This window comes from Podarcis filfolensis, assembly GCF_964270895.1.
Source record: "Podarcis filfolensis genome assembly, chromosome: 7".
Lineage (NCBI taxonomy): Eukaryota > Metazoa > Chordata > Lepidosauria > Squamata > Lacertidae > Podarcis > Podarcis filfolensis.
Window position 1 is genome coordinate 61,405,455 of NC_139603.1, and position 24,363 is coordinate 61,429,817.

The following is a 24,363-nucleotide window of genomic DNA, read 5'->3' on the forward strand; positions in this document are numbered from 1 at the left end:
AGAGAGAGAGAGAAAGCCATTGAGCGTTCTCTGCAGATGGTTCTGATGAAACATAATCTGTGTGAAGAGGCTGCATTTTTGTTTAGAAGTGCCAGCTGAATCACCATAGAAACGCACGAGGCAATAACCTTGAAGATTACAGTGCTAAAATTTCTCAAGTGAGCAAGGTGTCAGGCCTCAATACTTGCTTGGAAACTCCAGCTATGGTTGTGGGTACAGTGGTACCTCGGGTTAAGTACTTAATTCGTTCCGGAGGTCTGTACTTAACCTGAAACTGTTCTTAACCCGAAGCACTACTTTAGCTAATGGGGCCTCCTGCTGCCACCGCACCGCCAGAGCACGAATTCTGTTCTCATCCTGAAGCAAAGTTCTTAACCCGAGGGAGTATTTCTGGGTTAGCGGAGTCTGTAACCTGAAGCGCATGTAACCTGAGGTACCACTATATTCTGTAGGAATATTCTGTATTCTGTAGGAAAAGGCTCTCTGAACATGCTGCAAACCATTGGGTGCAGTTCAATGTCACACTCTTCCAATTGTTCTCTCCGTGAAAGTATTGCAGCTTGCCAGATAGAACGATACCCCTCTCCTCACCCCACGTGTGGTTCTGAGCGTTCTCCTGACCTACCCACCTGCCGTGAGCCAATTCCAGGGGGTCAGGGGCACATGGGGGAGCAGAAAGGAAGAAACCCTGCTGTCAAGTCCTTGAGCATGGCTTCCGCTGGTAAGGCTAGTTAGGTGAACCCTGCCCACTGTCTTCCTATTACTAACCTCCTATGTGCCTGGCATTGGAAAACATCTAGGCATTGTAAGCTAGGGGTGGGGGACATTTTTCAGCCCATTTCTTTATGGGTAACCTTCTGAGGGCCACATACTGACAATGTGTGGGGAGAGGTGGAAAGAGTAATATTGGTTGTGACTCTTACTTTGTATGGTAAATTATATTGTAGCCATGGAAAAATCACCTCTCCACCCCGTTGAGGGGAGTTATCACAATCTGAGGATGCTTCAAGCCAGACAAAAATATTGCGTCCAGGTGGCATCTGCATAAGAACTCAAAAGTGAAATTGTTGAGCTTACATACAAAAAAGTTCAATACATCCCTAAGACCAACCTTCATAAGCCAGTGCAACATTATTTTTTAAGGGGGATCCAGGGAAATTACAGGCCAATTAGCTTAACATAATGGAAATCATTGTTAAAGGAACATAACATGGATTTAAATGAACAAGCTTTACTGAAGAGGAATCAACATGGCTTCTGCAAAGGTCCCACTCAGCGTCAAAAAGCATGTAAATGGGGTTATCTGGGCTTGGACTTTTAAAGAGATTTGGAACACACACAAAAACATACAAAAGGTTAATGTGTAAACTTAGCCGTCAGGGAATCAGAGCATTGGTCCTTTACAGAATAGTAACTGGTTATAAAGAACTGGAAGCATAAAGTAGGTGCAAGTGGGTGGATCCTACAATGGAAGAATGGAAGAAGTGCCCCCCTAAAATTTGGGGGGATTGACGTCCCCCCCATTCACAAAAAGTCTTAAGAGAACCTTGAGAAGCCAATTTGATGGTGACACCAAATTATTCAGGACAAGCACCCAAAAGGATTGTTCCAAACTGGGCAAATGTGCAAGAAAATGGTAAGTGCAGTTTCATGTAAGTATTTGTGGAATTATGCACATTGGGGCAAAATAACATTTTTAAACCCTAAATTCGCATATAGGCTCTGAGCTGGCCATGACTGAATTGAAAAGTGATCTTGGGGTCGTGGTGAACGGCTGAATGAAAATACAGTGGTACCTCGGGTTAAGTACTTAATTCATTCCGGAGGTCCGTTCTTAACCTGAAACTGTTCTTAACCTGAAGCACCAGTTTAGCTAATGAGGCCTCCTGCTGCTGCTGCGCCGCCGGAGCACGATTTCTGTTCTCATCCTGAAGCAAAGTTCTTAACCTGAAGCACTATTTCTGGGTTAGCGGAGTCTGTAACCTGAAGTGTATGTAACCTGAAGCGTATGTAACCCGAGGTACCACTGTACCAACTCTTTTGGTGGGAGTTGTGAAAAATGAAAATTCAGCGCAAAGGGCCAAAAATAAGGCTACCAATAGCATAGTGCCTTCACGCAAATTACGAGTGAGATGAAGGTTACTCACGCTTAAAGCAGACCCACTGAAATTAATGGGCCTAGCTCCAAGGTTCACAGTTTTGCTCTCAGCATGACTCAGCCTGGCAATAACTCAACAGAAATGAGAAAGATTGAACAGATTTCTGCTAAAACGCTGCGGAAACCTTATTGCAAACAGTTGGGACTGCAGCAGAGATCTACAGCAACCACGCGAGAGGCCTACGTAGCCTTTCCTCGAAAACGCTCTGCAGGGAGCAATCGCTTTTCCCCAAGCACTCTTGCTTCTTGCTCAGCCTGCGAACGAGGCTCAAGGATCACAAGTTCTGCATTCCACAGCTCCGGTTTGCAACTTCCAGGTGCAAATGGATGGATCCCGGCTAAAGCGCACAGATCATCAGCTCCTCTCCCGCCCCCTCGTAAATAGATCCTCGGGGGAGCCCGGAGAGAAGTTAAGAGGGGAGGGGAGATTTTCGCGGAGCAGCCCATCGAGCATCCAAAGCCGGGGTGAAGTCTGAGGGAGGGAAGGCAGGGAATCTCCTTTGGCACGCCAAGCCTCGCCGGTTTCCCGGAGATGGAAGCTTTTAGCAACGAGAGGCGCGAAGCTTCCCCACGCCCTCATTTATCCATCCCTGCCTCATTCATCTATCGCGGTGGGGGGGGGTTGCCTTTCCACCCACCCCCAGTAAGAGCTGAATGCGGTGATCCGGAGTGGGGGAGGGAGGAAGAGGAGGAGCACGATGACTTCATGCAGCCGGAGCGCCGTGAATTTGGGATCAGCAGCTGCAGCTGCACGTTGGGGGGGGCAATGACAGCGGGAGCTCCGCCCGGGCGTTTGTCCAAAGCACCCCCGGCGTAATCTTTTTCCAAAATAAAAAAGACACCCCCCTCCTTTGCAAATAAACCACCACCCGCAACAACCTGCAGGGGGCGGAGAGTTGCCCAAAAGCTGAGAAGGTTCAGCCGCAGTGCGAGGGGGGAAAGAGGAGACGATGCGCTGAATCGGCCGTCGGGGAGGTGAGTAGATGTGTAAGATACAAACGCACACCCTTTTCGCCGCCGCCGCTGCCACTTCAGCAAAGGGAGGCGCAACACGTGCGGAACCGACGGTGTGGGCGAGAGAGCCTCGCTTGCTGGGCCGAGCGCCCCGTGGTGGGGGCTGGAGAAGCTGCTGCGGAGAGATCGGGGATGCTCCTCTGCTGGCATCCGAGCGGGGCTCCCCCCGTCCCACGCCCGCCTCTCCGCTGCTGTCGAGTGACAGCAGGGGCCCTAAGCTGCTGAGAATTGGGGTCGGAGGGGGGACTTTGACTTGGAAGGGTTGCCCGGCCCTCTGGTTTCGGGGGTCCCCCTCCCTCCTCTCCTTATGTCTTCCAAACAGGCTTGCGCGCAGAGCGAGCCGCCTCCTCGAGGGGCAGCGCTTGTTTTCTCGCCTTCCTAAAAATAGCCCGGAGTGGCTGGGGACGGGAGGGGGGCCGCTGCCTCTCTCCTGCCTCTCCTCGGACCAGGACCGGCGTGACGGCGGCTCCTTTGCTTCCTCTTCTCCTCCCCAGGACGTGCGTAAAGAAGGGGTACCCGTTGGGGTTTGTGGCGCTCCGGCGGGATGGAATAAACGACGGACCTGCGCGCCAGTGTGGTGGACTGCTAAGGGATGACGCCTAAACTATGGGACATGTGACAGCTCTACTTCAGTTTACTTAAAGGTAGGCCAAAATATGATGGCAGGGGTTGGGGGGGTCAGGCTGGTTGGAGGGGCGGGGTGTGTGTGGTCATTTACTGCTCCTGGGTCCTGGACACTCCTGGTTCTCCCCACACAGCCCCGGGGCTTATTGGGAGCTGCTCTTAAAAGGTGCTACCATGTGTCTTCCTACCCCACCCCCAAACACAAGCAGCCATTTTAATGTTATGCACATACAGTTACACAGCTGGTAGTTGAGAAATGTCAGTAACAACAGTGAGGCCCATGAAGAACTAGTTGTGATGTGTCAAGATATGAACCAGTTCTTGTATCAGAGTCCAAAAAGAGAAGCAATCTAATATTGAGCCTGTTTTGGATCATAACCCAAAATATATGCTTTCTGTCCTTTGTGCTACTAACCCTCTTCTGTGTGATTGTTCATTTTTTAAAAAATGGCTTAAAGGATTAGGTTCTCTGAAGGATGACATTTGCTACGTAACACCCATATGGACCCTTGATTTGAATCTCTCTTCTTCAACCACAGGAAAGGTGTCAGGCAGCAGCCCTCATATTTGCTGTTGGATGCCTTCAGTGTTTCAAGCATTTGGCTGAATAAAAACCCACAAACGGGTGGGTTGCGTAGTAATCAATCATTTCCCTCCAGTAATGGAAAATCCTTCCTGCCTGAAATGTGGGTTTTGTGCCAGAATGTGCAATGTGTTATGCCAATAGTCTGCTGAATGCCATGGAAGCATCCTTTATGCTTGCTGGAAGTGAATTAATAGTGGGCATTTTGTTCTTTTTAGCAAATGCGGAAAAGAAGGAAGTGCTTGCTGTGGGCCTTTCCAAGTTCTACCCCCACATGCTACTAATTTAAGTGATAAATATAGGTTAAAATCAACACTACTGCTTGTTCAAGAGAGAGACTTCCAGCCAAGTCATCTATCTTGTTTGATTAAAATTAGGAATGATGCGTATCAAAGTGGTCGCTGCCTGCAGAAATGGGCTCAAAGTGTCCCATCCTCTCCTGTTTAGCATGGCAAACTTGGACTTTTGAAGGTTTCTGTATATAGTAGCACAGATGACCTGTTTGAAGACCCAAATACATTATTGCTATAGTTTGGCATCTTTTGCTTTCCTTGGTGTACATTCCATCTTGTGAGCAACTGAGAAACTGTTTTAAAATAGAATCTATGTTTGACAGGTGTGAATCTTGGTTAAGAGCCTAATTGTCCACAGTTCTTGGATATGTACTGCTTCTCAACTATCAGAATGATCTCGGTATTTAAGTAATCTTTCCCCCCCAAGTAGATATTTTCACAGAGGGTTACATTTATGAAGCAGTTGAGAAGAACACACAACGCGTTAAGGAGATAATTGTGGCTCATTTAGTAATCGGTTTACTAAACCACTGATGACTACTAAAAATCTAAGGGAGGGGAATCAACATTTAGAATTCTCAGTTATTGAGCCTCATCAGGAGGTCACTTTCCCAGAATAAGGTAACATCATTTCAGCTTCCTAGATAATTTGGGAATATCTTGGTCTTGTGACAGAGGTAAACTTTAAGCTTCACAATTTCTGGAATGAGATTTTAAAATGTATCCCTTTCAGACTTTTCTGGTAATTGACATACCCTTTTATTATGCAGAAGGGACGCGGGTAGCACTGTGGGTTAAACCACTGTGCTGCTTGGGCTTGCCGATTGGAAGGTTGGTGATTCGAGGCCCCATGACAGGGTGAGCTCCCGTTGTTTGGTCCCAGGTTCTGCCAGCCTAGCAGTTCGAAAGCACACAGTGCAAGTAGATAAATAGGTCCCGGTCCGGCGGGAAGGTAAACAGCGTTTTCGTGCGCTGCTCTGGCTTTGCCAGAAGCAGCTTAGTCATGCTGGCAACATGACCCAGAAAAACTGTTTGTGAAATCGGACAAACGCCAGCTCCCTCAGCCTGTAAAGCGAGATGAGCGCCACAACCCCAGAGTCATTCGCGACTGGACTTAATTGTCAGGGGTCCCTTTACCCTTTACCTTTTATTATGCATGTGCCCCATTCTAGCTCTGAGCACTTTGGAAGTATCTTGATTGTTGAAGGCTGGTTTAGGGAAACTGGCCTTTGAGATGTTGCTGCACTCTCAGATTCCACCAGCACCAGCCAACATGGCCATTGATGAGGGTTTGTGCAAGTTATAACTCTCCAGCATTTCTGATCCCTGATTTAAGGACACACTTTAATGCCCTGTTTTGAGGAAGGTCCTTCATTCACATTTTTCAAATGATTGCAGTGCCTTAGACCACAAATGTGTGTGTTTTAAGAAACGTTGGACTCTAAACTCATTGCAAATCATCCTAGAATTTTCAATATCCAGTTAGTCAGTGATGTCAAATGCAGTGAAGAATAAGCCAATTTAAAAATTAAGAGGATAGGCCTACAAAATAGGTATCCATTGCTAAAGCATAGAAGAACTCTGCATTCAACACATGTGTGCAGCAGTACACACCTGCATACCACATTTCTTAGTTCATATTGACACAAATTCCATATGTGTTCATTCACACCAACATGTACAGACTCATTGAACATGAAAATCTCTGAAAGAAATCATGAATATAATAAACAAATGAAGCTACGTATTATTGGACAACCTTGGAGAACCACTGCCAATCAGTGTAGACAGCTCTGAGCTAGATTGACCATTCTGACTCAAGATAAGGAAACTTCCTATGTTCCTCCTTTATTCTTGGATCACCTTGAGGAGATCCTTTATCTTTCTTTAGACCCTTAAGACTGCAATTCCAGTTCTTCACCATTCATTGTGCTTATTCCTTGGAATTGTTGCATTTAGATATTGTAGTTCTGCAGCCAGACACGGAATAGTGAAGGAGCATTAACTGCTTTGTACTTTCTCCTATATAGGAGCCATCTTGTTTAGCCCAAGTAAATCTTGGTGATGGCTTGTGGGTATGTAGATGAACCACATGTTGTTGGCATCCACATGTTGTTGTTCCATTGAGAGACAGTGGAGTGTGCCTCCAGGGGTGAAGTCAAACCACTGTGTTAGCAGCACTGATGTGACCTCTCCAGGGCACAAGCCTGGGCAGTGTGTATGGAGGTCCTGGGCTGCCCAGACAATAAGACCCCCCTCTTGGCCTCAATGATGTGGTCCTAAGGAAAGCAGAGCAATACATTTGGCACCAGCTTGACTGCAGGAGTTGCCAGAAGACGGCATACGAGGTGCCATCAAATTGTAGGGACTCCACTCCCATTTCCTCCTTAGCCTTCTCCTGAAGATATTCCGCAAGGCAGGGGAAGTTTAGAATCAGAGTTTTCCTGCTCCTAGAAGGGCTAACTTCCCATGTTAATGAGCTCCATCTGCCCCTCATTTCCCTCTACAGCACATGCAGAAACTGCCTCCTTGATCATTGGACCTACTGTTGGTCTTATCCGCTCAATCCACCAGAGCCTGTCTTCTCATGCAGGGGATGTCCTTAACTCACCAAGAGAGACCCATCAACCACCCTGACCTGCTTCAGTCAGCCAGTCAAAGCTGTCTTCGTAGTACTATTTTTGTCCCCAGCAGTGGGCAGGGGGAAATGGAGTGTGTCAGGCGAAGCCATGATCTACAGGATTCCCCCCTACATCATGGCCTTGAAACAGATCCAAAACTATATCCATCCTGGGGCTGTCATATTAATTTTCCTTCCATTTGGAGTGGGGGCAGGAAGGAAAAGAAAAAGTTGCCCTCAGCTGGTCTAAAGGTAAAAGGACCCCTGACCATTAAGTCCAATCACGAACGACTCTGGGGTTGCCGCACCCATCTTGTTTTACTGGCCAAGGGAACCAACGTTTGTCCACAGACAGCTTCTGGGTCATGTGGCCAGCATGACTAAGCTGCTTCTGTTCTGGCGAACCAGAGCAACACATGGAAACGCCGTTTACCCTCCTGCCGCAGCGGTACCTATTTATCTACTTGCACTTTGCTGTGCTTTCAAACTGCTAGGTTGACAGGAGGTGGGACTGAACAATGGGAGCTCACCCTATCGCGGGGATTCGAACTGCCGACCTTCTGATCAGCAAGCCCTAGGCTCTGTGGTTTGGACCACAGCGCCACCTGCATCCCCATTCAGCTGGTCTACAGCTAGCCAAAAATAGTCTTGCTAGAGTAGGAGATGGACTGGAACTATGGGAGGTCCTTTCTGTTCTTCCTCTTCTGTGGTAGGCTACTTCAGCTGTTTTAGTAGCAGTCTATGGTGGTTTTGCTGCTGTCTTTAAGCAAGGCTTGTCCTGATTTTCGTTCTGCATGAAATAATGATTTACCTCAGCCACCTATAGGTTGGTATCTTGCATTGTGCTCATGGAGCTTCAGCTTAGCAATAGCCTTTACCATCAGTGGTGTTTTCTGCACCATCATTCCTTCTGTATCACTGCTTGGGCAACTGGCCTTGTGAGTCTATTTCTTCAGCTTGCTGGGTTCTGGAATGAGCAGAACAGGAAAACTGTTGTACTTTCAGTAGCTGTGCGGAAGAGGATTTTGGCTGGTGTAATCTGGCATTGTCATGCAGTTTTTGACAGGGTGCTTAGACTTGCACCTCCTGAAATCGCTTCTTCTATGAACTGTTAGAAGTAAGCAATCCTGATGATCCATTGCAACTGATTCAATCCTACTGGTTTGGCATTGCAAGCTTGAGAATGCCTACAGAGTTGCCATCGGGGCTGTTGTGCCTTTAAGTGGCATGGCAGCCAGAACTGGGAATGAGACATGCCAGCAAAAGCTGCATCTGTTGGATTTGCTGCCTGCTCTGCAGCTATTACAGAAGCGCCACCAGACAAAAAAGCAGCAACGTTAGCAGTAAGTTCTTCATTGTGGTCTGTCTTGAGAGAGCAAATGTTGCTGTGGCTTTTATGGCAAGCTGTTTGTTGGTAGAGCTGATACCAACATGAAATGGTTTATCTCCATCTGTTGTCTGCCTTTCAACATGGAAACTAATTTATTGGGCAGAGTGGCCAAGATTCATATGAAAGTTGAGGAGGAATCCACTGAAGCCTTTGCTGTGCTTACCCGTAAACTGTATTGATTGGTTGTAAAAGAGGGTGAAGGTACACCTCAGAATAGTTAAGCTACACACGTTTGCCTAGGAATTGACATGTAGGGGTATATAGCTTTTAAAGGCATAACCACTTGAGAGGAAAGTCAAGTGGCTTTTGCCTTCCCCACCCATCCCAATTCAGGGTGCAATTCTTCTGCTTTAGAATACTGCTTCCATGGCTGCATTTTATTATTTTTTTAAAGGAAAAGCTAAAACTGTGTGAGCTATGTAGCTTAGCCCCAAAGAAATGGGTCTCTCTAAAGAGATGAGCTGAAAGAAAGACTTGGGGGGAGTGGGGTGCTGATTTAATTCTGTTCTCATAAAAATGCTCCCACAACCTGACACGCCTCAGAGGGTAGAGTTGTCTTTTGGAAGCAGATGTTAGCGTGGGAGGCAATTACAGCCGATATGGAGAAGCTACTTCACACAGTGAGGAGGAGAAAAATATAGAGGTGTTTGTGGGAGGACAAAGAGGCAAAGTCATCTTGCATGGAAAGAAAGAGGCATTAATTAGTGCGGGAAGATAGCAACGTAAGTCTTCAGCTACTCTTGCATGCCTGCCTATGTTAAATGTTAAAGCTATTCCAGACAGAGGCTGTACCCTTTGTTTTCTTCTTCCCTGTGCTGTAATGCATTTATTGCCCGTTTACCCGTTACCCACCTTACCTCCATTTAGGCATATGGGACTTGGTGGAAAGCTTTTCCTTACCCTGCCCCATTTTTGTGGGGCCAGGGAGAGAAGATTAGAGCTGGGAAGCACATTTGGTGCACTCCGTTGTGACTTGACTGCTTCCACCAAGATGTGAGTGTGCCCAGCTAAAAAGAACACCAGGCTAAGGTACCTGCTTAGTGCTCGTGAACTGGAAGACGTGAACCATGAATTGCAAGTAAGCTTTGAGTGGTTGTCCTGCAAGTCTCTGCATCAATATACATGACATAGTGCAGGATCCTGATTTCTTTTCCTTTCTCTCCAGTGCTTTATCTTTCTATGGAAAACGTTCTGTTTCCTAAGTTCATATTGGAAACGATGAATGGATGCCAATTGCCAATAATATTAAGTGAGCTTGGTAGTTTCAGTGTTTTAAGCTTTATTAAATGCAAGTAAAATAGACATGCTAAATTAGGTAACAGTCTTGGGTACCAGAATTCGTTTTGATTTAGACTGAAAAATTTCCACTGCAAATTCCCCTCTAATATACCAGGAAAAGACTCCCAATTTAAAATCTATCTATCTATCTATATATGATGCTGATATGTATGTGTATAAGCGCTGAGGTTATGCCACATTGGTAGTGAAAGAAAGCAAGGAGTGTATCAAACTCTTTTTCATATATTTCTTGCATATCACGTTGCTGAACTTACAGCTACAGAGACTTTGGGGAGATGGAGTTTCTCCAGCCATAGCTGCTGGCTCCCTCTACATAGCGTAGGCATATCTTGAAAGGACTTCACAAATCTTTGTGCAGTGTTTTGAGGGCTGCAGATTTTAGGGTGCCTTCCTCTCTTGCTACTGCACCTGAAACTATTGTTCTAACTTCTATAATTCAGCATCTTGTTCTAAGAGCCCCATATTTGGGGAGCTGAGACATACAGTACTTGGCTCCCAATAGTACATGCTTTTTGTAACCATGATCCTTGTGATACTCTGCTCAAAACAGCCTTGATTTAATGAACCTAAGTACAAGTTATTGACTTAGCTCTGCTGAATATTATCCACCTGTTAATCTATGGTGCTTGTTTTAAAAGGAATCTAAAATAGCAGAGGTCTGTATTGATCCGTTTTTGTCATCTTTCCCCCTCCCTCAATTTACAGTTGTCCTTGTACTAACCTTGAACATAACAGTGAGTTTTAAAATATACATTGCAGTTTCAGATTGATGATTTAAGCCATGCATCTCCTCATTTTGTATGGCTAAATAGAATGGGTGATTGAATAATACTTCCTTCTCTTTCCCTCCCCACTACCATGCTGTTCACATATTCTGCATATTTAATTTTATTTTCTGCTGAGCAAAACACATTGCTGCAATACTCTTCCTTTTTTCTTTTTGTTGTGTAGGATGGCGTAAGTAGGTGCTGATGTTGACACAGCATTTTGTGCAGTCAAAGAGCTGTTTGTGTTTGCTAGAGAAAAGAAAGTAATGTTTCACAACAATGGAGATGGGAAGGGGCCTGTACTGGATATCACTTAATGAGGATTCTAGCCTAACCAAGGCATGTCTACTCTAAAGTAAGCCCCCAGTTTAGCTTGCTTCTGAGTAGACATGAATAGGGTTCTACTGTTCATTACATTTTTATGCATGCAAGTTTGGAACCACCTAGGGTAAAAAAAGAAGGAGTGAATTTGTCACTAATGGTGATTCTCATGCATTCTGCTGATTGGAAGTACAAGATTGTATTCAATAGTGATAGAGGAGAGAGCAAGGGGTTCAGATTGATAAACACAGAATCAATATGGTTTTACATTAACAGCAGGCTTTTGTTCCTCTAAAGATAGGTGCTTAGATCTGATCTAACTGCAGAAGCCCTTAGCAACCTTAGTTCCAGGTGTTCAATGATTGGTTATGGTTCCTGTGGAATTTTTGGAATTCACTGCTGTCAAGATATGCCAGTTATCTCTAGTTTAGAAGACTTTAAAAGAGGATTACAAATTCACGAAGAATAAGTATTGTCAATGGTGTCAGTCATGATGATTTTATGAGTCATCCCTGTTTGGAGGCAACATGTCTCTGAGAATCAGTTGCTGAGGTGTGTCAGAGGGAGTGGGCTGTTGTCTTGATGCCCCACTTACGGACTTCCCAGAGGAATCTGGCTGGCCACAGTGGGAGATGGGATGCAAAAACTAAACAGACCACTGGGCACATCCAGCAGAGTTCATCCTATGTTCTCTTGCTGGGGGTCTTTCCTAGAGATGTGGAGATCCAGGAGGAAAAACCTGGAAAAATGGTAAGAAATTGGTTTCTCTCCCCACCCCCCAACTTTTCCAGTTTTTTTTCTGGGCCTTGATATCACTAGCTATGCCACATCTATCTTTTTTTTAAAAAAAAAAAGTTCACACCTAAAATGAATATGACAAAGTTACTGAAAATAAGCTGAGCACTCATCCAAGACCAGAGGCTGTGGCTGACTATTGGATATAGGCCTGCTGCGGCGTAATATGTGAAATGGTCCTTAGTGCCAAGGTATCATCATGCAGAACACCAGCCATTCGCAGACTTGAAGGTTGCAGGTTCTAATTCATTTTTTTACACAGTTCCAAATTCAAAATAGTCACTTGGGGTGGATGGAGCAAGATTCACACTGGGGGGGGGGGTTTCAGTGGGTGGAGCTAAGTATCCATGGCACTCCCTGAGCTGGGTGGGCAGACTGCAGGCTTGGAAGATCTGCTTTGTTTTTTACTAGAACTCGGAGTCTTACCAACCAGAACCAAACAGTTGCTAAGATGGGAAGCTAGGAACTAAGGAACCAGGTGTCTCGGGGTTCAGGCTCTGTCCAGGAGTTTGTGATCAGTACCAGCACCAAGCTCATAATTCCTGCCCCACAAAAATCCACGTATGGTTTTCCGGTGGGCAAGCTCTGTGTGTGTTGCCTTCTATTTGTTAGAAATTTGAGAGTCAGAAATCCTTGCTGATCTTCTGCAAACGGCTTGGAGACCTATTGGTAGACCCCAGTCTACCATCTTCCCACCCTTGCCATGAGTCATAGCTGTAGCTGAGTAACTGAAGATCAGGGATTTTAACTGGCTAATTAAGAGGAGGGGCCCTTTTAGTTGTTGCTATTGATCAGGAAATCTTTCTAATCTACTGCAGATTACCCAGCAGAAAACCCTGTTTTTTTTCCAGCCCTGCTGTACACTACTATCCTGAAAAAAAATTGCATCATTATCTCCAACATGTATTGCAGATTGTGCCCTGAAATTTACTGTGTGTTCGGCCCAGGAAAGTTCATTCTCAAATTAAGGTCTCTGAAAGTCAAGGGAAGGCTCTGATTAATCTCTAGCAATTCAAAAGACTGTATTCAAATAGGTGAGATTTTAAAGAGAGTCTTATTTTATATGGGGACTTTGTATTGTTCTGGAGCTTTGCATCATGAGTGGTGTGCTTAAATTGAGACCAGAGTGCACTGGAGGCAAAACTGGGTTTGGATATTAAGCACACACTTGTGGTTAGATGTGGATTTTGTTTGGGTTGGAAGCCCTCTGGTTGTATCCAAGCAACTCTGCTGGAGCTGAAGGGCTTGTTGCGTAGGAAAGAGCAAAAATCTATTCTGTGCTGCTCCAGAGGTCAGGACTATATGTCAAGGGCTCAAGGTACAGGATGGTAGATTTCAGTTGAACATGAAGGGGAAATGTCTTAACGGTAAGAGGAGTTTGAACATGGAGACAGTTGCCTAGCAGGAGATGATATTCCCTCTCTCACTAGCAATATCCAGACAGAGGCTTCACAGACATCTGTTGGGATGCCCTTGCTCTGGATTTCCTACATTGAACAGGAGGCTGAATTAGATGGCTTACAAGTCTTCCCCCCACACTGCCCTTAGAGCTTGCAGCTAATATTATGTGGCCAACATTATCCTGATTTTTAATAATGGTCACAACTCTTCATTTCTACTAGAGTGGTTCCATTTCAGAAAGCCATCTGACTTTTATTAGATTCTGCTCCTTGTTTAGAGTACAGCTGTTTTCTTTGAACACAAAGAATATGTGAAAATAATTATGTATGTGTATATATTATTGCTGAGTATCCTTGAAATGCATCCAAATTTAATAGAAGATGGGAAATATAAGACATTTGCAAAATATTGACACTTGAAGGGGAAAATTGTTGGCTACACTATAATACTTGTAAAATCAATCCTAAAGCTCAGATCTATGGTGCTGCTAGAAAAGATGGAAAAGAAAGGGCAAAGTCTCCCTCCTCTGAGCCCTTATCCCCCTGTGGAACCAACCATAAATGTGATTAGTTGAGAAACGGCTGCCAGCAGCGTTCCTACTGGTAGTGATAAGGATAGGTTGTTGTAATAGCACCATACATGGGTCAACTGAACCCAAAGCTGTTTGTTAACTTTGTCACTCCAGTGTTCACTGGCTGGGATTAAGATTACTCTGATGTTAGATTAATAATTTTTTAATGCCATGATGCATGACCAAAACATTATTTAGGGTTTTCTCTAAATTAAATAACATTGAAGCTGTGTTCAACACCTGACATTAACCTACTGCAGGGGCCACCAGCCTTTTTTGGACCAGTGGGCACATTTCAGATTTTGAGAACATTGTAGGTACCAGTCACACACACAAAAGCTGTCATTTGGAGCATGCCATAGCGCAACAGGGCTACCGCAGGGGGTGGGGCATAGCATGACACAGAATTACAGACAATACAGTCATTGCTGCTTCTCTTCCCACCCTACCCCCCAGAACAACCTCATGCTTACCATAGGAAGTCAGTGATGTCCTGCTGGTCCTGACTGTGCAGATATAACTGCTAAAGGCAGTGCCAACCCTAAACCCAAAGCCTGGGAGACATTCCTAAGCCTGTTTGCAAAATTTTAGCACTCTGCCTTTGCTGTTTAGAGAGAGGATTCTTTAACATCCACCTGCACTTACGTATTAGTATTAAGTATTAGTATTTGCGGAAATTAGCTTCCTAGGGAGTACTTGATCTCTGACAAACCCACCACAGGAAAGATGCATCCTGGTTACTAGGAAAAAAGGAAGGGCAAGCTATGGGTATTCCAATGGTTACTAGAAAATAAGAGAGAAGCAGGAGAAGTGCACTAAAGGAAAGGGGGAAATACAAACTGTTTAGGACTCCAGGGATTCCTATTGCCTGGTTTCCAAGCAACTCGGTCGTCAGTGACAGCTCTGACTTCACTCATTCGCTAAAAACACTGAAAGGCATGAGCAGTCGGGCTGCATCATTTCACAGAAATTGCTTAGAAGGGTACCTGTACATTTTGCTTCCTAACGTTATTTCTAGGAAGGCTAGGGACTTGCTTTTATATATATATATATACAGTATATAAAACAACGAAAGCTCAGAGTCTGGACCCGTGCCTGGGAGCACCAATGAAAGACTTGGGCGTCAAGTTGGTAACTCCAGCCTATAATAAAAAAGCTGCCTTGATGACATTTGTTATGGTTGCATGATGCAACACGACATTGCATTCTCCTGGTTTGTAAACGTTCAAAATTTATTGATTCCTCAGTCAAGCATCTTTTGCTGTGATGCCTTGTTGTACTCTTTTTGGTGCCTCCTAAAAGTGCTCTTGTTTAGGCTAGCCTACCCAGACATGTGAGGGCGCGGGTGGCACTGAGCCTAGGGCTTGCCGATCGGAAGGTTGGCAGTTCGAATCCCCGTGACAGGGTGAGCTCCCGTTGTTCAGTGCCTGCTCCTGCCAACGTAGGACTTCGAAAGCACATCAAAGTGCAAGTAGATGAATAGGTACCATTCCAGCAGGAAGGTAAATGATGTTTCCGTGCACTGCTCTGCTTTCTCCAGAAGTGGCTTAGTCATGCTGGCCACATGACCCGGAAAAACTGTCTGTGGACAAACGGCGGCTCCCTTGGCCAGTAAAGCGAGGTGAATGCCGCAACCCCAGAGTCGTTCGCAACTGGACTTAACTGTCAGGGGTCCTTTACCTTTACCCAGACATGTAAAGTTGACATATATTTTAATCTGCAGTTTTAGCATATGGTTTTGACTTACGCTGTATTGTAGTGATACTGTTGTCCAGAGTTTCCCCTCTCTGTCACTGCAGGGTGTTTCTATCGTCCCTTCCAAGGTTTTTAAAGCTCTTGAGATTCCCAAGGTTGCAGTTCTGTGCACAGTGGAGGATATTTATTTCCTGTCATGGTTTGGTAAAGATGCAATCCACTAAAGCTTCAAGAGCTAATTTTAATTTATCTAGACTGGTTGTCTCTCTAGGGGGAGCTTCATGCAGAAGGAAATGCTGAATATGATTGACTTGCATGCATACGGTTTCCACTGCTACTGCTGCTATGAGTCTTGCTGAGGGTGGGATGGAAAGGTTCTATTGAGGCTGTCATGTTTATCGATGGCCTGTCTGCAATTCCACTTAAATAACTTAAGTCTAGTCGTGCTAAAATAAATGACAGGCAGACTATACCCCAAATTTTCAGTTGTTTGTGTTGACCATGTCTGATTACTGAACGAACTCCACTGGTTGAGCAGGAATAATTCTCTGACTTTACACACTTAACACTTGATCCAATAATGCTATAGACATTCTAATTAGACAAACCGCTCTTGGTAGACAATGAAATGCATCAATATTAGTTGTCACCGTGTCAATTCTATTCACAGAGAACATTTATGGCTCATCTTATTCCACAGTAATATCAGTCACCAGCTTTTGTTGCTTGTAACACCCTTTTCTTCTAGGAGTAATAAGCTTCAAATCCTGGAAAGGAGCAAACCCTAGTTAGTGTTTACCTGTGATTAACTTTGGTGTGGTCATTCCAAATAGCCATGGGTGAGTCAAGCTGAAGCGGACAGAGAAGAGGGAATGTGATCCTTCAAGCCTTGTCTCCTGCTCCTGTGGTGTTGCATCTGTACAAGCCAATAGAAGTGGAGGTCAGAGGCAGGAAAGGGACCCTTGGGAATACGAAGAACACAAGAAGAGCCTGATGGAGCAGGCCAATGGCCCATCTAGTCAAGCATCCTGTTCTCACAGTGGCCAACCAGATGCCCACAAAGCAGGACCAGAGTGCAACATCATTTTGCCCACTTGTGATTCCTAGCAACTGATACTCTGCTGATGAATCTCTTAAAGCCATCCAAATTGGTGGTCATCACCACTTCTTGGGGCAGCAAATTCCTTTAACTAAGCACTGTTGAATCCTCCTATCAAAATGGCTGCTTTGTGGAAAGGTTGGCTCTGATTAGAGAACTCATCCCCTTATCCCAACCACGAGCCTATGATAAGGAATTTGTATAACCCAAGTGTACACATCTTCCTGTCTCATGACTGTATATGCCTTCAATTAGCTGTACACTACGCTCATACCTCGGATTGCGAACGCTGCGGGTTGCGGGTTTTCAGGTCGTGGACCCGCACCGAACCCAGAAGTACCAGAATGGGTTACAGTGGTACCTCGGGTTACATACGCTTCAGGTTACATACGCTTCAGGTTACAGACTCCGCTAACCCAGAAATAGTGCTTTAGGTTAAGAACTTTGCTTCAGGATGAGAACAGAAATCGTGCTCCGGTGGCGTGGCAGCAGCAGGAGGCCCCATTAGCTAAAGTGGTGCTTCAGGTTAAGAACAGTTTCAGGTTAAGTACGGACCTCCGGAACGAATTAAGTACTTAACCCGAGGTACCACTGTACTTCCGGGTTTCAGTGATCGCACATGCACAGAAGTACAAAATGACATCATGCGCAGAAGCGCCGAATTGCATCACGCGCGTGCGCAGAAACAGCGCTGTGGGTTGCAAACGTGCCTCCCGCATGGATCACGTTCGCAACCCGAGGTATGACTGTATTGCCGCAACATGGTTCTACCAAAGCCACGCTGCTATTTTCGCGGTAAGGCTTGTTCTTCTATATTCTACCACATAACAAGTATGCAACGAAGTGCTTCAATTGAGAAATCTGTCTTTTCTTTGTTGGTAATGGGGAGTTTCCCCTCACCCCTTTCTGGCCTTGTGTGGTGCACTTGCTAGATGAGAGTGGATGAGGGAAAGCTTGGCAACAGTCGAACAGAAAATAGAGCGACACTCATTAAATCATAGAAGAATTAGAGCATGTAGAAATTTCAGTCTCTCTTTGGAAGAAAAAGTGGGTTGAGAGTACACATGGAAAAAAGACTGAATAAACAGCAAGCTTCGGCTCAGAATTTTAAGTAACCTCCCTTTGTAATAGTTTCTACAGGCGAGTTCTAGTGCTGGAAGTGCTTGGATGGTCAAACAGAATAACAGTAGAAAATTCCAACAAGAATATAGTGCTCTTGTATTCTGCCTCATGCTTCACAGTGACCGGTCAAAGAAATATGTTGTTCATTGTTGATAACTGTTGTCAGTGTGGGCATGTAGGATGTGAAAGCAACACGAATTACATGGGGAGGGGCAGTGTTATTCTCAACGCATACTACATTACAAAGCTACATGGCATGATCAAGGGCGTGAATTATGCAGTATCATAATGTGGTGTTAATGTTAAGCAATGCAGTAGCAAAAGGGCGTGGAAGAGCTGCTGGTGACAAATGCAAGAAATGAGCAGGCAATGTCAGGTCTGGCAGGCACAATGGATGGGGCTGATGGGGCGCATTTGGCTTGAATGGTCACAAATGCAGGTACAATTATTTGAAGGGAGAATGGGCGACCTACTCACTGTTAGGCAACACTGTATTTAGAAATACTTTGGCTGAAGATAAACTGCAATCATTTGTCTTCCACTATTCGTATTGTAGGCACTTATTTTATGTCACATCATTTTGTTTTTATCTTGGAAGATCCCAGAGCCTTTACAAATGTTTCAGCTTTGGCACTTCCATTCCTGAGATGAAAGGCAACTTAGCACTAAGTTGAAACAAGCAACAATCAGGTTTCTGCAGATTGCCATTTGTTCTGATTTATCACTAAAGAGAGTGTTTTATGGGGGAAAGTGGGGCAAAGGCAAAACTGCTCAGACCCATGGCCTAGAAAGCACAGGGCAAGCGGAAAACTGCTCAGACTTATGCTTTCTAGGCAAAGGGCAAGTGGAAGTGTGTATGAGCCCTCTAGGAAAAAAATCATTTTAAGATTAGGTGTGGGGAGGGAGACAGTATTTTCCGCATGTCATAAGTATGTCCTGCCTCAGTCCTAAGTGATGTAGGGGAGTAAGATTCATTTGCATTGTTTTCTAATTTACATATTGTTTTTTAGGTCTGTGGCCCTCATAACTCATTTGAACTCTGCCTATATTGGAGAGAACATCAACTCTTTGGTCACAATCCCTTTTTTTGATAGTTCCCTATTTTAAAGATAATACTGCTCTGGAAACATTTCCTCTGGGCAAGGAATTCCCATTTGTTCACCCATAGTGCTTCAGAGGCATTATAGTGGTATGACCACATTATTCTTGCGAGTCTTCTGGTGTACCTGACTAAATTCAACCCATAATGATGCCATATGTATAGCTCTCCTTTTGGAGCAAATTGTGCCTTCCTGCGATCCCACTTATAGGCTGTTAACTAGCCTGTTTGTGCAGCACCAAAAAATGTGTTGCCGTTTCATTTAATCAGAAGGGCAAATCTTCTTCCCAAGCAGATCAGTTTAATGGCAGAGTTGTATAGTGTATATGTCATAAAGGATAAAAATAGTGCTGTCATGCAAGTAGTTTTTGATTTCACATTTAGCAGCAGTATAAAAGTATGACCAGGCCCAATATTTAGTCTCGACTGCTCTCTCCTAGATAATTGTTGCATGTAAGGTCATCTCAGCAGGTTTATCTAGCTTCTCATTTGAGGGTCCGATTTCTGCTTTTTTCAGTCTTTTTTGAGAGAGGGCAGTAAAACAGAGACTAAAAATAATATGGATATTAGAGTTTTTGCTGTTGGAACCTGTTCCAATGTACTGTATTGTGTAACCCTTGAGTCAGCATTCGGGACCAGGTTCAGTATCTAGAGGATATTCTTATATTACATTATATTACATTTATATGTTACTTTTTCTTTTATCGTTTTGTTTGTATAATGCCTAATAAAGGTTTGAATAAGTAAGTATATTACATTCTGGGACTCCAGTTTTAATGTCTATGAGTAGCAGCCTTTCCACAATACACACCCACTCATAAGCCATGTGCAAGCAGTGTTGTTTATTCAGCCAACAGTGGATCACCAAGAGATCAACAATACAGGCAGCAGCACTCATGGCAAGAGAGAACTTCAGCAGGTGGCACTGGGGTCCATTGACAGCAGGGTAACTCTAATCATCTTCTTCTAGGTGGATTTCAGCAATAGTATTTTCAGCCTGTAGTGATCCAGCCAGTAACTCCTAGAATCCTCTAATTGACACAATCTGCAGGGGACCAGTTCATCAGTCATCTTCACAGGAAATACAAGCTGGGCATGGGGGAGCAGGCAGCCAACCCTTATGCACAGTGCTGGTCTTTAAGACAGCATAGCTTCTTCCTGGAAAGAAATGGTGTGCAGGGCTTGGATCTATGCAAGTCTCCAGCTGTTAAACTCAAGATCTGTTTTTCCTTTGGCTACATTCCATATGCCAGCTTCCCTACAGCCTGTGTTTGTGTTTTTAGAAGACCTTGTTCACCACAAGTGATCTTTAAAGTAGAGTGATAAGTACTGGCAACTTGAGATGCCCAAGTCTAGCTAGTATGGACTTCCCTAGCCTTTTCCTTTTTTCTATTGCCATCGTCCATTTTTAATGATGTGTCAAAGGAATTTCACTAGGATGCAGGGAGATTTTATTCGATTGAAATGTTAGTTTTATTCGTGTTACCTCAGTAACAAATATTGATCAGTTTCCAGCTGATGCTACAATCTCTATGCTGTGAAAGCACACACCATTACTGTACTGAAGCCAAGCAGATCTGGCTCTTTTCGGTCCTCAAATGGGAGACCAGCTGAGCACAGCAGCCTGAGTTCCATCGTGTAAAAAAGGCTGGGTATAAATGTAATAAATGGTGGTTTGGATCCTAACTAGACACCTGCAGACAGAAGGGCTCCTTCTATACATGGATGGGATTCAGATCCAGTGGAGTTTCACATTAGGGAGAGGCCATTGCTGCCGATCCTTCCACTGTCTTCCAATGCTGTTCTAGATGGGGCCATACCTTCCAGAGCAGATTGTCAGGAGTAAAACAGCCATCAGAGGGAAGGGGGAATAGGTGAAAATTCCCTCTCCCTCTCTTTTGCCAGTGGAAATGTCCCAAGAGCAGAACCGTATTCAGGGGAAGGTTGTGCAAAGGTTGAGAAAGCAGCCAGCCTTTACTTTAGGGCATACTGGCAGAGCAGGACTTTCTCTCTGTCCTCTCCCCACCATGCGTCCCTGCACCCTTCTCAGATCTGCCCCAGAGGGTCTGGAGAATCCCCGGGAAAGCGTACAAGGGGAGGGGAGATCATTTTGTTGGGCTTGAAGAAACGCTTGCAGTGGAACAATCCCCTTAGCGCTACATTGAACTCAACCCAATGTAATTCCATTAAAGTTTGGCCTTCAGTTTTTACAGGAAAGCAGGTGTAATATTTGTCCCATTCCCCCAGCCTGCCTCCCCCCCCCCAAATATATATATACAGAGAAACATTCCCACATCATGCTGTTCATGTGATGTTGAACTCATGTAGAGCTTAATGTATATCTTTCGGCTTGTACAAACGCCAATTAATTCAGCAGTTGGATTTGCTGCCCTTTAAAAAGTTACGTCTACGTGGGCTTGTTTGTGTCACCCTTTTCCTTTTCTGAATGGGAGCCACTTCAAACAAAGCTGCTCTTCAAATAGTTCTGTAGTGAGGAAGTAGCATGTGTGCCAAGCAAGGTCCCATTCAGCTGTCAGTATCTTTCTTGCAATGGAAAAGCTTTTATGATGGGCGTGTGTGTATGTTTTCCCTTCTCCTTTCCTTTTGGTGCAAGACAGAAAACGATATACTCCATGAGTAAATTAATATATGAAATATACTCTAGAAGTAAATGTGTGAAATATAATGCACATGTAAATTAATATGTGGAATACAGTTAATATTGCTCATAATTCACCCTAATGGTTGATTACTCTTTGCAGACTGATTTTTATACATGTTTACTCAAGAGAGTCCGTGTGTTTCAGTGGTTAGAAAGTTCGACTTGGACCTTGCACATCAGGGTTCAAATCTCCACTCAGCCTTGAAGCTCACTATGTGACCTTGGACCTCTCACCTTAACCTACCTTTCAGGGTTGTTGTGAGGATAAAATGGGGTGAGGGGAGAACCACGTAAGCCATCTCGAGCTACTTAAATGAAAGGTGAGATATAAATGTAATGATAAAGTGGGGGGAAAGGTCACACTGATTTCAGTGGGGCTCTCAGCCAAGATTTGCATCCTCTTGTTTGCTTGCAGCTAAATGGTGTTATATGTGCATGAGATATGAATCAATAGGCCTGCTTTGGTAGTTCCTGTGAATACTACAGAGAATGTTCCTGGATATAATTGTGCTTAATCACACACTTGACCACACAGCGCTGTGAGAGCTCAGCAGTGTTTGCTGTTGGAAACATTCAAGTGAAGAGGGAGAATTGATTTTCCTGCAGCTTTTGAATGCTATGGCCCTGCCATACATTTTTCAGTAGGCTAATGCAGAAACACAGAAAGGAGCGTAGTTGAGCTGCCTCGGACCACTGGTCTATCTGGCTCAGTATTGGCTAGAACTGACTAGAAGTAGCCTTTCAAAGGTTAAGACATGGGCAACTCCTAATCCTTCCTACAGATGCTGCAGATTGAACCTGGAGACTTTTGCATGCAAGTAATGTACTCTGCCACTCAGCTACAGCCCCTTTCTGCATCACTGCAATGTGGGACAACAGAAGGGACAGGTGTCTCAGTATATCAAGGCAAATGTTACAAAGTGAGTTCAGTTGCATTGGAGGTGTAGCTCTGGCCGGCAGCCATGATTATGGAGGGCCAATCACTTGCGGCAATGCATGGACGTATTTGGGTTGCAAATGAAGCAGCCCCTAACTATCCTTACTGGGCACATTCTAACGTCTATATAAGAACTGCCAGATCCTCTTATAGATGTAGCAAACAGTCTCCTTCAGTGCTTCATGCACCTGATCAAAGTGGAAGTGCAGAAGGGGGTCTAGTAGCATTTCAGATCCCCCTAAAGCGAGAACCTTTGAAAGTGTATAAACAGACTTGCCTTATTTGAATGGAACCCTGCCCACCTCCTACAACCTCCTGGTAGCTCAATGATAACTGAGTTCTGAAAGTAGATTAGCATGGTGGGCTTTCTTGGCCTTGTCCCAAACACGACCAGACAGTGAGGATGAACAACTGGATTTTCAGTTCTTTATTGGCAAAGCATTCAGTTCATCAGCTCCTATCGTACAAGAATACAACAACACTGCCCCACTAACTAGCTGCCTAGGCACCTGCAACTATGCTGGTAGCTTCTGTTTTGATGGTAGATGTTTATACACCCACCATGCCTTTTAATCCAGGCAAGCAAGGGCCATTTCAGCCAGGCAACAGCCCGCAAAGAGGGTATGGAGCAGGTCTGATGTGGCCTGAAGGGGGCCAGATAGAGCGAGCTACATTTGGCTCTTGAGAATGAGGTTCTCTATCCCTGGTGTAGACCATATGGAGCTTAGGTGGACCAGTGCTCTGATTCATCAGGCAGCTTCCTATGCTCTCATGCTGCCCAATACTCAGTACTTCCAGATGAGTGGTATGTGCATTACAATATTAACAACTTCCATGTGGTCCACAATGCTGTCAGAAGCATGCTTGTTCCCGAGAGGCACTGATCTTTTACTCGTAGCTTCTAAATGGGAAGATACAGTCAGTCATCCATCTTGGCAGCCAAAGTCCAGGGCTGGAGGAAGGGAAGAAAAGGCCTGCCTTGGCATGCTTGCCGGACCTCCAACAGCTGCCCTAACACTGTGCTATTCTTTCCATCTAGCAGAAGTTCCATCTTCACTGCCAGGACTTAGAAAATAGCTCAATACAGGGACCTTTTTGACAGCAATAAAAAAAAAAAGCAAAACAGCCCGATGTAGCAGACGGGCAGGAATACAATATCTAGCATCAAGCAGCAGGTTGTGAAGACATTGGCTGTTAATTTGCAACACCATGTTGTATCTGCATTATTTATTTTGAGCCCCTGACAGTGGAAGGCTAAAAATGTTCTGCTCATATGAAATCGGTTTCAGGTTGATCAGTTGCGGAGTGGCATAGAGGCCAATGGGTATATCGAGCAACAAGATAAATCACCGGGGGGGGGCGCTTCTGACAATTAGTTAGTCATATGTGAGCATGAAATAGACTCTGCATGGAAGTGTCATTAGAGAAGCTGATTTGCTTCATTTTTGCCATGCTGAAATTACCCCAGAGAAAAAGATGTATTCTGACTTTGTACTCTATGCCCATGCTTAGAAATATTACCTAAATAGTACAGACACGTACTGGTTTTAATATTCCCTTTGCGCCATGGAAATTTGAGCTAGGTGTCTCTTAATAGAGCATTGTATCCATCCTCACAAAGCTATAGGAAGGAACTGGTCAGGAGTGTGGGGGAATTCCTGGTGATTCCATGTACCTTCCCTCATCGGCTCTGGAGCAGATTTAGGAGTATGTGGGAGGAGGGGGAATAAACAGAAATTTTCTCCCTCCCGTGTTCTGTTGGCAGATTCCTTCCATCAGGGGACAGAAAACATGGGATACCACCCATAATTCCCAAGATTCTTGGGATGTTGCAATAGTTAAGCTGTTATAAATTCTATATATAAGTTTGCAGTATGTTGAGTCACTTGCCGGAAGATAGGATGACATAATTA

General features: G+C 44.7%; 1 protein-coding gene across 1 annotated transcript in view; it reads left to right on the forward strand.

Moving 5' to 3' along the window:
• Positions 1 to 2,887: 2,887 nt before the first annotated feature.
• Positions 2,888 to 24,363, forward strand: part of PKIA (cAMP-dependent protein kinase inhibitor alpha) — a 38,494-nt gene continuing 17,018 nt past the window's right edge. Inside the window, exons 1-2 of the mRNA XM_083623495.1 lie at positions 2,888 to 3,133; positions 3,667 to 3,816. The gene's annotated coding sequence lies outside the window, so the exon portion shown is untranslated. The remainder of the gene's footprint in view (positions 3,134 to 3,666; positions 3,817 to 24,363) is intronic.